General features: G+C 47.2%; 1 long non-coding RNA gene across 1 annotated transcript in view; it reads left to right on the top strand.

The window, feature by feature from the left end:
- The first annotated feature begins 788 nt into the window (after positions 1-788).
- LOC147124012 (uncharacterized) overlaps positions 789-8,757 on the top strand; it is a 28,256-nt gene continuing 20,287 nt past the window's right edge. The window contains exon 1 of the long non-coding RNA XR_015079505.1: positions 789-1,072. This is a non-coding gene — a long non-coding RNA (uncharacterized LOC147124012). The remainder of the gene's footprint in view (positions 1,073-8,757) is intronic.

The raw sequence follows: 8,757 nt of genomic DNA, 5'->3' as shown, positions 1-8,757 counted from the left end.
AGTGCTTCACAGAGATGTCCCACAGTGCTTCACAGAGATGTCCCACAGTGCTTCACAGAGATGTCCCACAGTGCTTCACAGTGATGTCCCACAGTGCTTCACAGAGATGTCCCACAGTGCTTCACAGAGATGTCCCACAGTGCTTCACAGTGATGTCCCACAGTGCTTCACAGAGATGTCCCACAGTGCTTCACAGAGATGTCCCACAGTGCTTCACAGAGATGTCCCACAGTGCTTCACAGTGATGTCCCACAGTGCTTCACAGAGATGTCCCACAGTGCTTCACAGAGATGTCCCACAGTGCTTCACAGAGGCTGGAGCAAAATGGACACCAAGCCTGATGAGGACAGATCAGGAGAGCAGGGGCATAGTGATTAAAAGAGCAGCCCTCGATTATGGAGCAGAGGGACATGGTAGTGTAGAGTAACACATAGAAGAGTGAAGATATATCATTGCGTCACAAGTAAATTTTAAAAAAACGGTCTTCCAAATAGTTTTCTGTAAAGACCACGTCCTCTAAAGCAAAACAATCAGAACGGAATCAACTGAAACAGCGGGATTAAAACAGAGTGGTCTTAATGATGATTCACTGTGGGAGGTAGGTTAATTCCATTAGCTGAAGTTAAGATGTCTGATGTACTGTCAAACATCTTTCTCTCTACAAGTGGTCCATTAGGGAAGAAAGGCAAATCACCAGACACTCTGAGCCAGTCTAAACCGAAGACTGGTATTGGGACACAGTATTGTGTGCGCACTTGTGAACGTCACACACAGGCGTCACACAGGAAGGGTAGCATGTAGATTAAGAACAGGGAGAAACACATTATTAACCAGCGATTAATACAATGTGTATTATCGGCAGGCGCCCTATCCGGCCTTTTCACTTCTCCTACCTCAGAAACTCCAGCAAGATGTTTTATTTAAGTCGAGTTTATGCCACTTGGGTCCTTCAGTAACCAGGGGAAGATTTTTTTTTTTTAGCGGGAAATGCTCACCCTGGAGAGGTCGAATAATGGAAAAAGGTATCGAATAAACTTCAAGGGATGGTAGTTTTGTCGCAAAATAAATCACAGTGAGTAATGGTTAGGAAGCAAGTAATGCATAATTCGATAGAATTTATATGTATTGATTTATTAGCGCTATTTATGCAGGATGGCCCAATTAAAATTAAGAGGTGGCTTGCAATTGTTTCTTGTCCAAATGCGACCAAGTGCAGACGGCAAAATAGATTCGGCACAAATCAGCTTGGTACTGTTGTTTTGACAACTGTAATTCCTCAGGCCAGTGCTGCTACCATTAATAACGGCCCAGTGCTTTGTTTAACATTCACGAGGCAGGGTGCTGATTACATTGTTGTAATAGCGCTCGCTCAGACAGAGCGAAGGAGCTGAGGGAGCTGGGAGTGAAGAGCAAAAGAAAGACAGGCTTGCATTTATATAGCGCCTTTCACGACCACTGGACGCCCCAGAGCGCTTTACAGCCAATGAGGTACTTTTTTTTGAAGTGTGGTCACTGTTGCAATGTAGGAAACGCAGCAACCAATTTGCACACAGCAAGCTCCCGCAAACAGCAAATGTGATAGTGACCAGATAATCTGTTTTTTAGTGATGTTGATTGAGGGATAAATATTGGCCAGGACACCAGGGAGAACTCCCCTGCTCTTCTTCCAAATAGGGCCATGGGATCTTTTATGTTCACCTGAGAGGGCAGACGGGGCCTCGGCTTAACGTCTCATCCGAAGGACGGCACCTCCAACAGTGCAGCACTCCCTCAACACTGCATTGGGAGTGTCAGCCTAGATTTTTGTGCTCAGGTCTCTGATGTGGGAACTCGAACCCACAACCTTCTGACTCAGAGGCGAGAGAGAGAGAGAGAGAGTGCTGCCCACTGAGCCACAGCTGACACAAGAGCAAGTAAAGAAAAAAAGGCGAGGAATGAAGTAAGACGGCCACTCGGTCGCCCTGAAATTCCCAGAGGACTTCTCCCGCTCTCCTGACGTAACCTCCGCTTGTTTTCAGCCGATTGTGCCGCACCTTCGGGGGTGGGGTGGGGGTGGACGAGTGGGGCAGGAAGTGCCCCCGAGGTTACGGCGGGAGATTGGTAGAATCCCGAGGGAATTTCCAGGCTCTGGGTCAAAGATTCACCTCCTCCACTGCGACTAACAATCCCATAGTAACCGATTGACCATCTTCTATCAGACATGCCAGAAGTAAATTTGAGCGATTGTGTCCTATATTTGTAACCTCCTCCAGCGAAAGTCACGTGAGGTTAACAACCGATTGTCAGGGCCACTGGTTTACAGAATTCCAGGATTTTTACGTGTGTTTTGGGTACCATATTCTTTGATTCCACGGTTTTCCATAAGGACAGCAGATGTGGGGCCTTGCCTGAACTGTGCTAAGGAGCTGGCATTCCCTATAGCTAGAGCCTGTGTGATACAGTAAATGAGCAGGACAAAGAGGGGCAGAGCAGGCATTGCTATCGGGGGAGGAGGAGTGTGAAATATCAGATGAAATAAACATAGTGAGAGAGGAAGTATTAAGGGGTTTAGCAGCTTTAAAAGTGGATAAATCCCCAGGCCCGGATGAAATGTATCCCAGTCTGTTAAGCGAAGCAAAAGAGTATATAGCAGAGGCCCTGAACATCATTTTCCAATCCTCCCTGGCTTCAGGTGTGGTGCCAGAGGACTGGAGGACTGCTAATGGTTTAAAAAGGGAGAAAAGGATAGACCGAGTAATTACAGGCCAGTCAGCCTAACCTCGGTGGTGGGAAAATTACTGGAAAGAATTCTGAAGGACAGGATAAATCTTCATTTAGAAAGACACGGATTAATCAAGGTTAGTCAGCATGGATTTGTTATGGGAAGGTCGTGTCTGACAAACTTGATTGAATATTTTGAGGAGGTAACAAAGAGGGTAGATGAGAGTAGTGCGTTTGATGTAGTGTATATGGACTTTAGCAAGGCTTTTGATAATGTTCCACATGGCAGATCGGTCACGAAGTTAAAAGCCCATGGGATCCAGGGCAAAGTGTCAAGTTGGATTCAAAACTGGCTCGGAGACAGGAAGCAAAGTGTAATGGTCGACGGGTGTTTTTGTGACTGGAAGGCTGTTTCCAGTGGGGTTCCGCAGGGCTCAGTACTAGGTCCCTTGCTTTTTGTGGTATATATCAATGATCTAGACTTGAATATAAGGGGTATGATTAAGAAGTTTGCAGATGATACTAAAATCGGCTGTGTGGTTGATACTGAAGAAGGAAGCTGTAGACTGCGGGAAGATATCAATAAATTGGTCAGGTGGACAGAACAGTGGCAAATGGAATTCAATCTGGAGAAGTGTGAGGTAATGCATTTGGGGAGGGCTTAGAAGGAAAGGGAATAAACATTAAATGGTAGGGCACTGAGTAGTGTAGAGGAACAAAGGGACCTTGGAGTGCATGTCCACAGATCCCTGAAGGTAGCAGGCCAGGTAGATAAGGTGGTTAAGAAGGCATACGGAATGCTTGCCTTTATTAGCCGTGGCATAGAATACAAGAGCAGTGGGGTTATGCTTCAACTGTATAAAACACTAGTTAGGTCTCAGTTAGAGTATTACAGGAAAGATGTGATTGCACTAGAGAGGGTACAGAGGGGATTTACAAGGATGTTGCCGGGAGTAGAGAATTTTAGCTCTGAGGAAAGACTGGATAAGTTGGGTTTTTGTTTTCCTTGGAACAGAGGAGGCTGAGGGGAGACCTTTATTGAGGTGTAGGAAATTATGAGGGGCCTAGATAGGTCATGGTTCAAACCCTACTCCAGAGACTTGAGCACATAACCCAGGCAGACACTCCCAGTGCAGTACTGAGGGAGTGCTGCAATGTCGGCGGTGCCATATTTTAGATGAGCTGTTAAACCGAGGTCCCAACTGCCCTCTCAAGTGGACGTAAAAGATCCTGTGGCACGACCCAAAGATGAGCAGCAGAGTTCTCCTGGTGTCCTGACAAACATTTATTCCTCAACCAACATTACTAAAAAACTTTATTTGTTCATTTATCTCGTTAGTGTTTGTGGGACCTTGCTGAGTGCAGCTTGGCTGCCGCGTTTTGCTGCTTTATAAGAGGGACTACACTTCAAAAATCCTTCACTCTTTCTCAAGAGCGTTGGGACGTCCCGAAGTTTTAATAGTGATTTTTAACCGCTGCTATGAATGCTGGGATCGCCTTGCCTCTGTAGCATTCTCTTGCGCACCCCACCCACACATGCGATCATGATTGTGAGGCTGAAGGGCCTGTCACACATTAATCTTCCACCAGAAGTGGCCAAATTGGTAGACCTGCCATGGGGCATGAGGCCAGGTCCTACTGCTACAAGACGCTGGGGAGTCTAGGACTTAGGGGACATAGCCAAAACATTAGAGCCAGGTCCTTCAGGAGTGAAGTTAGGAAACACTTCTACACGCAAAGGGTGGTAGAAGTTTGGAACTCTCTTCCGCAAACGACAATTGATGCTAGATCAATTGTTAATTTTAAATCTGAGATTGATAGATTTTTGTTAACCAAAGGTATTAAGGGATATGGGGCCAAAGGCGGGTATAGGGAGTTAGGTCACAGATCAGCCATGATCTCATTAGATGGCGGAACAGGCTCAAGGGGCTAAATGGCCTCCTCCTGTTTCTATGATACAACGTGATGGGACTCCAAAAATCCATCTCACCGTCTCCCACCCCAAAGATCTGGATTTTTTTCTCTCTAACACATGCGTTGTACAAACACTCAATGCACTTGTATCAAATTCCTAACTTCCACTATTTGAACAGAGGCGTTAACCTTTAAAAGGCTTACACGTCTGTTAAAGTAAGAGGGAGAAGAATTTGAAATGAGCAAGTTTAGCATTCCTACTGCCTAAAGTAATATCCAAAATTAATTGAAAGACTGCGCTATCTAACTAAAGCTAAGTGTTTACAACCTCAAGGTTGAAATTATGGAAGAGGTTAGTTACTTACCAATGTCACAAGTTTGATTTTCCCTTAAAAACATCATTTGATTTATGCAACACACTTTGTTAGCCCTGGGAGAGGAAGAACAGAATGGAATCAATTTAAAATGATGGTGATACTGATGACCTCTAATAGCCTGAAGTCATGATGTGACACGCTGACTTTTGGCTGACAAAAATAACCCTTGAATAAGCACACAGCATGAGAGGTACAGACTGAGGAGAACAAGGTCAAGATCACATGTGCAAAAGACCTGTTGTGGCATGAAAGAAAGACAGACTTGCATTGATATAGCCCCTTTCACGACCACCGGACGTCCCACAGCGCTTTACTGCCAATGAAGTACTTCTGAAGTGTAGTCACTGTTGTAATGTAGGAAACGCGGCAGCCAATCTGCGCACAGCAAGCTCCCGCAAACAACAATGTGATAATGACCAGATCATCTGTTTTAGTGAGGTTGATTGACGGATAAAATTTTGGCCAGGACACTGGGGAGAACTTCCCTGCTCTTCTTCAAAATAGTGCCAGGGGAGATTTTTTACATCCACCTGAGAGAGCAGACAGGGCCTCGGTTTAACGTCTCATCCGAAAGACGGCACCTCCGACAGTGCAGTGCTCCCTCAGCGCTGCGCTGGAGTGTCAGCCTAGATTTCTGTGCTCAAGTCCCTGGAGCGGGACTGTGAACCCACAACCTTCTGACTCAGAGGCGAGGGTGCTGCCCACTGAACCGTGGCTGACATGGCGTGAGTGAAAGAACCACTGCAGTCACTGTGCGAGTTGTTGTCTTCATTGTCCAGGCTTTTATTTAGGGTTGCCAACTTTGCTTGGACACATTCCTGGAGGTGTCATCACATGACCTCCTTCTTCCAACCGCCCCGCCCCCACACTCCTGCTATTGGCCGCCTGACTTGTCCATACTCCCAGTGCACCGCCAATTGGAAAGCGAATAGACTCTTCATTGCCTGATTGGATGGTTCCTGACCATTAGTCAAACAGCCTATTTTCCCCCAAGTCCGATATTTTTATAACTAATCAACAAAAGTGTTCAAAGAATTTTTTTTAAAAATAACACAATCTGTTATTGCCCCAGTGTCCTGAAGATTAGTCTTTTATTCCTGGAGACCCCCAGGGCAATCCTGGAGGATTGGCAACCTTGCTTTTACTGCTGTCAGTGCGAGGCCTAATGCATGGAGACAGGGCACTCGTCACTGACCCCACACACACACACCCACCTCCCCCCCCACACACACACACACACGTAGCCCTGCGGAAAATGGAAAGGAAGAATTGCCACTCTCATGTTTGCCGTGTTGCCACGGGGAAATCGAGGTTCAGCATTCCTGCATTTCCGTTGTGATTGCATTCACAGTTTGAGTTTGGATTTGGTTCAAGTTTCAAAGGTGGCGTGATATCCTGTGCCTTCTGCTGCCTGGGCCCGAAGCTCTGGAATTCTCTCCCTAAACCTCGCTGGCTCTCTCTCCTCCTCTAAGAGGCTACTTAAAACCTACCTCTTTGACCAAGCTTTTGGTCACCTGTCCCAATATCTCCTGATGTGGCTCGGTGTCAAATTTTGTTTGCTAACACTCCTGTGAAGTGCCTTGGGATGTTTTGCTACAATAAAGGTGCTACCTAAATGTAAGTTGTTGCTGCAAACAAAATTTGACACCGAGCCACGTAAAGAGATATTAGGGCAGGTGACCAAAAACCTGGTCCAAGAGGTAGGTTTTAAGGAGCATCTTAAAGGAGGAGAGAGAGGTAGAGAGGTGGAGAGGTTTTGGGAGGGAATTCCAGAGCTTAGGGCCTCGGCAGCTGAAGGCACGGCCGCCAATGGTGGGGTGGTTAAAATCGGGGATGCGCAAGAGGCCAGAATTGGAGGAGTGCGGAGATCTCGGAGGGTTGTAGGGCTGGAGGAGGTTACAGAGATAGGGAGGGGTAAGGACATGGAGGGATTTGAACACAAGGATGAGAATTTTGAAATCGAGGCATTGCCGGACGGGAGCCAATGTAGGTCAGCGAGCACAGGGGTGATGGGCGAACGGGACTTGGCGCGAGTTAGGACACGGACAGCAGTGTTTAGGATGACCTCAAGTTTATGGAGGGTGAAAGATGGGAGGCTGGCCAGGAAAGAATTGGAATAGTTAAGTCTAGAGGTAACAACGGCGTGGATGAAGGTTTCAGCAGCGGATGAGCTGAGCCAGGAGTGGAGACGGGCGATGTTACGGAGGTGGAAGTAGGCGGTCTTGGTGATAGAGCGGATGTGTGGTCGGAAGCTCATCTCGGGGTCAAATAAGACGCGAAGGTTGTGAACAGGGAGAGGGATGGAGTCGGTGGCTTGAGAGTGGGTGTCGTGCTGGCTTCGGACTTCCCTATATTTAGTTGGAGGAAAGTTCTGCTCATCCAGGACTGGAAGTCGGTAAGCAGCATGACAAATCAGAGACAGTGGAGGGGTCGACTGAGGTGGTGGCGAGGGAGAGCTGGGTGTTGTCACCGTACATGTGGAACATGACGTTGTGTTTTCAGATAATGACGCCGAGGATACAGTATGAAGCTCTGGCCACAACGAGGAGCCTTGCTCGATGTGAGCCTGGGTTGGGGATGGATCTATGACGAGGGTCGCCGACTCTGATTGGACGTATGCCTGGAAGTTTCATCACACGACCTCTCGTATCCAACAGCCCCGCTCGGCCAAACAACATTTTTTCCCCCATCTCTAATATTTTAATAAATAAGAATCAATGGCGTTCAAAGAAAATGAAAGAACACGTTATTTTTTTTTAATGCCTCAGTGATTTTACTCCTGGGGTTTGGCTCGTCGCAGTCTCCAGGAGATTATTCTTTAATTCCTGGAGACTCCAGGGCAATCCCTGGGGGGTTGGTAACCCGAGCTATATGGCTCTCGGGCCATTTTTGTAACCTGCGTTCCTTTCCATCAAGGCTCAACGCTGGGAGCAGAATCTCACAAAAATACCCCATTATATTCCGTCCCATTTTTCCCAATTTGTTTAGGCTCCAGTTATGTGAGATACGATACGGAAAGGGAACCTTGTTACTGTTGCGTACCATACTTTATCTGCTATAAGTGACAGTCAAGGTTGAATCCTTTACTCTATTTTCATGCTGCGAAGTTGGCTGTCAGAATCAACAGTGCATGAGACAGAATAGGTAGAGCAACAATCAAAAAAGACACGGCAAAAGCATCCTATAGAAGCAGGCGATGTTATTCTATTAAAAGCAACAGGTGCCAGAGGCACAGAGTGGAAAATTGTTACTTCCTATACACGGACTGTCAATGCCATTCACGTTCGTACAATGAAAGGGAAACTTGTTCCTCAACCTAGCCTTTGCTGTCCTTTGATTTGGGATTGGATTAGAAGGCCACGCGTTATTGGGTTCTTATCTCTTCTTCTTAGACAGTCCCTTGGAACCGAGGATGACTTGCTTCCACATTAAAAATTAGTTCTCAGGTGACTGATGAGTCCAATGGGGGACCTACAATCTCTGTCACAGGTGGGGCAGACGGTGGTTGAAGGGGCGGGTGGGTGGGGTGCTTCCGTTGTTTGCGCTTGGATTCCGCTTGCTCCCGGCGAAGAGACTCGAGGTGTTCGGTGCCTTCCTGGATGCTTCTCCTCCACTCTGTGCGGCCTTGGGCCAGGGATTCCCAGGTGTCAGTGGGGATGTTGCACTTTTTCAAGGAGGCTTTGAGGGTGTCCTTGAAGCGTTTCCTCTGCCCACCTGGGGCTCTCCTGCCATGTCGGAGCACCAAGTACAGTGCTTGTTTTGGGAG

Source organism: Somniosus microcephalus, chromosome 1 (genome assembly GCF_052327205.1).
Source record: "Somniosus microcephalus isolate GS21.2 chromosome 1, FLI_Smic_1.0, whole genome shotgun sequence".
Classification (NCBI taxonomy): domain Eukaryota; kingdom Metazoa; phylum Chordata; class Chondrichthyes; order Squaliformes; family Somniosidae; genus Somniosus; species Somniosus microcephalus.
The sequence above is the reverse complement of the archived record's forward strand: the minus strand, read 5'-3'. Positions and strand labels throughout refer to the sequence as shown.